This window comes from Halichoerus grypus, chromosome X (genome assembly GCF_964656455.1).
Source record: "Halichoerus grypus chromosome X, mHalGry1.hap1.1, whole genome shotgun sequence".
In the NCBI taxonomy this organism is placed as follows: domain Eukaryota; kingdom Metazoa; phylum Chordata; class Mammalia; order Carnivora; family Phocidae; genus Halichoerus; species Halichoerus grypus.
The window spans coordinates 49761873-49769762 of NC_135727.1; the positions used below are offsets into that span (position 1 = coordinate 49761873).

Consider the following 7890-nt stretch of genomic DNA (forward strand, 5'->3'; position numbering starts at 1 on the left):
TTTGTTTGTTTCTAAGAAGTAGGTCTCAACAGTAGGCTTGGAATATTCAGTAAACCATATTGTAAACAGATGTGCTGCCATCCAGGCTGTTTTGTTCCATTTATAGAGCACAGGCAGAACATTTTTTTTTTTTCACTGTGCAGTTTCAAAGTTTATTTCTGATACCAAAACTTGACAGCACACAAGGGGAAAGAAAATCAACAAACAAGGAACAGCAAATAAATTTATCCTGCATGCCACTTTCAGTCAACAGAATGTGGCTCTCTAGATAGCTGTGTTTAGTAGGAATTTGAGGCCTCAGCCTCACTCAGGGGAAAGGCTATTGCAACTGATTAATGACATCAACATCTCACTCAACCCAGAATAAACCAATGGCACCGAAGTTGGCAGCAAAGTTGGCATTGGCTGTACCACCAGGGCCAATAATGGGGCCAGTGAAGGTCTGACAAAATCTGGAGTGGTCTTCTAGTGGCATCTGGCCTAGAAAGTATATAGGATTCTAGACCAGAGACCACCAAAATCTCCTTCCTCATCTCAGGTCAGCAGTTCAAACTCAATGTCATCTCAGCTCCAGGGCCCAGATACAGACTCATCTCTAATCCTCATGCAAGTTTTCCCTTCAGACTGGTCCTCAGCCTCAGCTGCAGCAGCATCCATTGCATCCAAGGCCTCATCTGCCGTCTCCATAAACTGTGCAGTCCATTCTCAAGGATCTCTCTTCTGAACCTCTATCTTAGTACTTTCATCTCATTAGTTTCATGGTAGGAATGGAGGCCCCAGAGGAACTCATACTCAGGAGGTTTACTGTTGGGCACTCGTCTGTAATTCAGGTACTTTTGCTTTACAAACTCATAAGTGAGAAGTTTCCTTAGATCTCCAAGGAGAGGATTCTCACAGCAGAATACAGTCCCATCTTGTGTAGTGCCTTCCAGAGGACAGCTTCACTGGCATGGTTGCCATTTGTGAAGGTGATGTCCATATCACTAAGATAGTGTTACTGGGCTCGGGTGTGTCTTTGGTTGTCCCCAGTATGCCAACCAGGGACTCGGGGGTACTGATGAGAATATACAGGTGTTCTTCTTTATCAATCTCCTTCAGTTGAATCCCAAATTTCTTCTCCAGGATAAACATCAGTGTATTCATGGATGATATCCCTCAGCATTTCTGAGTGCATGATGGGCACCTTCATGTAATCTTTAAGCATCAGCTTTTTAACCAACTTATTTGCTCTTTCCTGAAGAAAAGCCACATCTTAGGGATGTGAGGCACCCAGGTTCTGTGAGGCATGCAAGGTGGGAGAGGGATACAGGTTCTGCCAGTCATTTGGGAGTGGCTGTCAGTGGGAAGTGACCAATCAGGTGGCAGAAGTCAGTCTGGTGATAGGGGCCAGTCAGCAGGGCTTTGCCAATCTGGAAGACCATGCCAGCCTGGTGGGTTCTGCCATCCAGTTGGATTCTGCCAAGCCAGTGGGTTCAGCCAGACAACTGCACTGGGCCAGACAATGGGGTTCTGCCAAGCAACTGAATTTTGCTGGGCTGGTGGAGTCTGCCTACTTGGGAGGCTCTGATGTGTTGGTGGGGTCTACCTGATGGGTTCTGCCAGGCCAATGAGGTCTGGCAGAGCACATTGGGGGGGCACACCATGTGGGTTCTGAGTAGTAACTGGAACTGGTGCAGACCTCCAGGTCCCTGTAACCAGTGGAGCCCAACTCCACCGCTGTTCTCTTCCACATTGAAGTTATTAATCTTGTAGGTCCTCTTACCCTGAATTATAGTCTTGGACTCCAGAGTCTGATCCTGGGAAGCAACTGCTGATATCTGTGCAGCTGCACCATCAGATTCAGGGACACCTAGGTTGGTCTGTACTTCAGTCTGTGAAGTAGCCATCTTGGCTTAGTTAATATTCTGGGTCTGGGTATCAGCTGTTGGGGCCCTAGTGGTATCATTCCAAGCCTTAAAGGCCATCTTAGGTTAAGTGTTGACTGTCTCACTGGCCCTGACAGAAAGAAAAATTGTAGGTGGCATTTGGGCCCACCTTAGTAGTGGTGTTCTAGACCTTAAAGACCATCTCGGACTTGTTAGCAGTTAACTCACAGGTGGTTGCTGCCTGGGAAAAATCATAGGCATCATTTGGGCCCTTTGGGGTGGCATTCTGGGATGTATAGGCTGCCTTAGGGGGCACATTATGTATCTCCTTGGCATTGAGAGCCTGAGAGAAATCATAGGCACCATTTAGGCCTTTTGTGGTGGTGTTCTGAGCCTTAAACATTGTTTTGGGCATAGTGAATATCAGCCTGAATATCAGCCATCTCACTGGCTGTTGGGGGCTGTGAACTCTGGGGACTAGCATTAGGCCCAGCTGCTGTGGCCTGGTTGGTAGGTGGCACCTCCAAGATCTAGATTGTCTCCATCAGGATCTGTATAAGCAAGGTGTTGTCTTCTACAGAGGCCTCAGCCTAGAAGGCCCACACCATCACACCATAGTCCATTTTGTGAGCCATGGCTCCTGTTCCTCCTCAGACTCCAACCCCAACTCCTTTGTTGCCTCCCTTCTTCACCACTCAGGGGATCAGGATTGCTGGGCTTGGCTCTCTGCAGCCGCACCCTCCCTTGTCCAGGAGAAAATGCCAATGTGGCAGCCCAGAATAGACATAACTCTTAAGGGCCCTAGGATTTTTGGAATGAGCATTGGCTTCAACTTAAAGTCACCAGCTGCATTAGCCCTTAGTAAGAGAGTCAGCCTGTCCTTTGAAGCTTTAAAGCCAGGCATTGACTTCTCCTTTCTAGCTATGAAAGTCCTAGATGGTATCTTCTTCTGATAGGGTTGTTTGGAAGATCTGTTGTTTAGTGTAGTCACCTTCATTAATTATCTAAACTAGATCTCCTGGAGAACTTGCTGCAGCTTCTACATCAGCACTTGCTGCTTCACCTTGCACTTTTATATTAAGGAGACAGCTTCTTTCCTTAAACCTCATGAACCAACCTCTGCTAGCTTCAAATTTTCTTTTGCACTTTTTTTTGATGTAGTGATCCACGATTCATTATTTTCATATAACACCCAGTGCTTCATGCAGTATGTGCCCTCCTTAATACCCATCACTGGGCTAACCCATCCCTCCACCCCTCCCCTCTAAAACCCTCAGATTGTTTCTCAGAGTCCATAGTCTCTCATGGTTCATCTCTCCCTCCGATTTCCCTCACTTCATTTTTCCCTTCCTTCTCCTAATGTCCTCCATGCTATTCCTTATGTTCCACAAATAAGTGAAACCATATGATAATTGACTTTCTCTGCTTGACTTATTTCACTTAGCATAATCTCCTCCAGTCCCATCCATGTTGATGTAAAAGTTGGGTATTCATCCTTTTTGATGGCTGAGTAATATTCCATTGTATATATGGACCACATCTTCTTGATCCATTCATCTGTTGAAGGGCATCTCGGCTCTTTCCACAGTTTGGCTGTTGTGGACATTGCTGCTATGAACATTGGGGTGCATATGGCCTTTCTTTTCATTATATCTGTGTCTTTGGGGTAATCCCTCACTACTTTGAGGCTTCATAGAATTGAAAAAAAAGAGTCAGGGCCTCACTCTGGATTAGGCTTTGGCTTAAGGGAATGTTGTGGCTGGTTGATCTTTTATCCAGACCACTAAAATTTTCCCTATATCAACAATAAAGCTGTTTCTCTTTCTTATCATTGGTGTGTTTACTGGAATAACACTTCTAATTTCCATCAAGAACTTTTCCTTTGAATTTACAACTTGGCTAACTGACACAAGAGGCCTAGCTTTTAGCCTTTCTTGGTTTTCTTCACTAAGCTTAATAATTTTAAGCTTTTGATTTAAAATGAGAAACATGTGACTCTTCTTATCACTTGAACACTTAGAGGCCATTGTAGGGTTATTAATTGGCCTAATTTCAATATTGTTGCTTCTCAGAGAATTGGAAGAACTGAGAAGAGGGAGTGAGATAGGGGAACAGCCAGTCAGTGAAGCAGTCAGAATATACACACAACATTTATTGATTAAGTTCACCATCTTATATGGGTATGATTTGTGGCACCCTAAAGCAATTATAATAGCAATAATCACTAATCACCATAACAATATAATAATAATGAAAGAGTTTGAAATATTGTGAGAATTACCAAAATGTGACACAGACATGAGGTTAGTAAATGTTGTTGGAAAAAATGGCAGTGATAGACTTGCTCAAAGTAGAGTTACCACAAACTTTAATTTGTAAAAAATGCAGTATGTTCAAAGTATAATTAAGCAAAGAGCAATAAAACAAGGTATGCTTGTAATTCCAAAGTGGAACCTTGTTTTGTTTAAGAGAGGTCCCTTTTAAATCCTACTGATGGTATGTATTGGCTGGTTATCTTTTAACTCCTTTGCAAAATTATTTCTTGTTGACAAGGTTGCTTATTATCATTTTTTATGTAATATCCAAACTGCTAATGGAGATTACTTAATTCACTGGTTAATGTGAAATGTGATGCCAAGTCCTGATATGTTAAGTGCACTTAGGAAAGGCTTGCTTCCCTTAAGGTTTTTCATAAGACACTTGGCACCACCCACACAACTTATAAATTTATTTTGTAATTACAAAGTTAATCTAGAAAAGACCTAATGTGTATATTGTGCACAGTTACTAGTCAAACCAGTAGATGAATTTCTAATCAAACTTGCTTCTTCAAAACAAAACTATCTTATCTATCACCTTTATTTTGTTTTAAAAAAATTGTGGAGGGACAGATCAAGCATGTATAAGTCACTGGTCAACCTGCTATTTCTCAACCAATCAAAAATGTCTCCTGTGTTTCCATTTAGTATAAATTATTATGATAAGAAAGGGGCAAGTACCAACAATAATTAGCCACTCTGATAAAAGAAATCAAACCTCAGTAGAACTGAATGAAAAAGCACATAGTATATTTTTTTTCCTGAAATTCATTAACCTTACTCATATGAAACTTACCACAGAATTTATTTTGATCTAAATACACACTTATTTTATTAGGAGTTACTCACCACATACTGTATTAAATGTACTCTATACACATGGAGAAGTTAGGTAGCTCAGAAATTAAGTAGATATCCTGTCTCATGATAATATAACTTATCTCTTTGGAAAATAAGAGGTCATTGATGACAGTAATCTGAGATTCAAGAAGATAGTTGTTGAAAGTAATGGATAAAGATTTAGGGTCTCATTCATAAAAGAGAAAGGGTTTCATTTCAAAGATGATTGAAAGGAAATTACCAGGCCTCACATGATAAACATTTAGTTTACTATCTTTTCCCTCCTATGCTCAATTTTTGCATATTAAATCAATTAGTCCTCTATTACTGTAAGGAAAAAATGCTTGTTGATTGGTTCATGAGAAAATATATTCTTTACAGGTGTCTATTAGTTTCCTTCCACAGCAATTTAAGTGAAAATATATTTTTCACTTCAAATTTCTAAGGCGGAATTCTCAATACCCTAGTCTTAATGCCTGCAACAACTCTGTTCTGAAACTATTTTTATTTATGCTTTTCTACGCTACATTGAATATCTTACGGGAAAATACATCTGTGGAATACCACAGCAGTCATTCAGTTTTTGCTGGTAATCTATACTAGCATTTCAAGAAGACCATATTCAGAAGTAGTGTTATAGGGACCCTTAAGGGAACACTTTCGTCCAAAATAGGAGAGAAAGTAATGATAACAGCAACCACAAAAGCGATATAAAAAAGGAAACTTTCGCACATTAATTTAATTTTGCATGATGCTAAAACAATAGGTTGAAAAATAAGAACTTCAACTAATCAGTTGTTTGCTTATTCTACATGATTATAAATAACCAAGTCAACAATTTCCCCGAACATTGACTTAACTTGCCTTCTTGAATTCCAGAATAGATATATTTTGTTGCAAGTGAGTATATACAGAAAGGATAAGAAACTATACTTTCAGATTATTTTGGGTAACATTGGATCAATATCATTCTCCAACCATAAAAACTTAATGATGTATGCTTTGTGTATACTTACTCTGTAATTTATTGCTTTTGGTGCTTCTCCCACTTGCACTTATTCCTGATGTATGACTCCCAATGTGGATAATCAAAGTCCCCTGAAAATAATTGGTCAAAATATTTCCTAATAGACACTAGAAACAAATTTGTAAAATAAAAAATAGCAATATTTTACTGCTTTTGGTAAGCACTGTTATTTCATTGGGTGGCCAACTAAAAATTCCTTAACTCTATCTGGTCACTCTCTGGACCCATCCAAATACATACAAACTCACATTCTTACACACACACACACACACACACACACACACACACACATACAGACACACAGACATATACAATCTTAATCACATAGTGTAACTGCATCAGAAGTGCCATAGCTCATCTACAGAAACAGTTATAATCATTCTAAGCAGCATGTAACCAGGACCCCTGCTACACCCCTTTGGGCAGTTAACTGTTCCCATACTTAAAAAAAAAATAATGCAGAATTTATCATGTGATAAAAATACCAGAGAGAACAATAAATTTCTTAAAAGACTCAAGGAGGAAACATTACTAAAAGTCAGGCAATAGGAGGGCTGGCTTTATTTGCATATGTTTACAGAAGAGACTAATTAGGACTCATTTAGTTCCAAGGGGCAAGAATCAACTCAAATTAACTTAAATTAAAACAGAATATAATTAGCTCATATAGCTTAAAAGGATGCTGGAGAAACTAAAAATAGAGTGAGGAACCACAGAAACCAGGACCTCAGGGTCTAGAAATAGAGACAAAGTTACTAATATATATAGCATTAATATAATGTATATATATATATATATATATATATATATATATATATATACACTAATGTTTGTATGTATGATATACTAATGTTGTGTGTGTATATATATAACACACATATATATAGTATATTTTGATTAGCCAGGAAATTTTCTTTTTCATTTTGAAACACCTAACATTGTCCAATACAAATACACTGTGACATTGCTTTACAGCTGTTTGGAATATTTAAAGTGCTGAGTGGTGATTCTTAGAGTACATTCAGGTTAAATCTGTGAGGGAAAGCAAAAAACAACTGGAGACAGTAGAGATTTCTCATTGAACCAGAAAGTATTAAGTTGATTAAAGAACTTAAAATAATATCTAGCCTTTAGTGAGTGTTCAATAAATATTAGCTCTTGCACTGTACTTTTGATAACTCATCTCATTTATTCCTTACAATATCCAAAAAATAGAAAGTTTCGTTTTACAGCTGAGGAAATTGGAGTGCCACGCAAATTTTGCAAGGTCACACAGCTTATAAATAAATGATTCATCTGGGGTTGGAACCCAAGAAGGTTTCTCTCAAATCTATTGTGTTATACTACTTGTCAAAACAGTGCATTATAGTAAAATTTTAAGTTATGCTATTAGTTGTAAGGTAGATTTGCTTATATAAATAGATTTAGAATAGTAGAATGGATATCTTAACATAAAAAATATTTTTATCTTCAGTATTGATATTTATTTCAAGTTTAACGACACACAAAAGTAAACCAAAAGTATATGTAACTCTTTCAAACTGAAGAAATACATTTTACACTATGATCAGTAAACACATGGGTTTTCTACTTATACAACTGAAACCACAATTTTATAAAGCAATATTTACCTTATCACATGTGATGTACTTTGGTATATTAAATCCTATTAGTTAACAATAATGATGGCAATGACCTATGAAATTGATTTCTTAATCTATTAATGGGTTGTGATCCATGCTTTGATAAACACTGATTTAGACAATGATGGTTGAAATAGTCATGCCTACTTCCCTTTAGTTCTTAAATATAATTGGATTTTGCAGTTATAACTTCAACT

The 7890-nt window shown here is 38.3% G+C and overlaps 1 pseudogene; it reads right to left on the reverse strand.

Annotated features, from left to right (window-relative positions):
- Positions 1-349: 349 nt before the first annotated feature.
- On the reverse strand, positions 350-2500 carry LOC118520965 (melanoma-associated antigen D1 pseudogene; annotated as a pseudogene).
- Positions 2501-7890: the final 5390 nt, after the last annotated feature.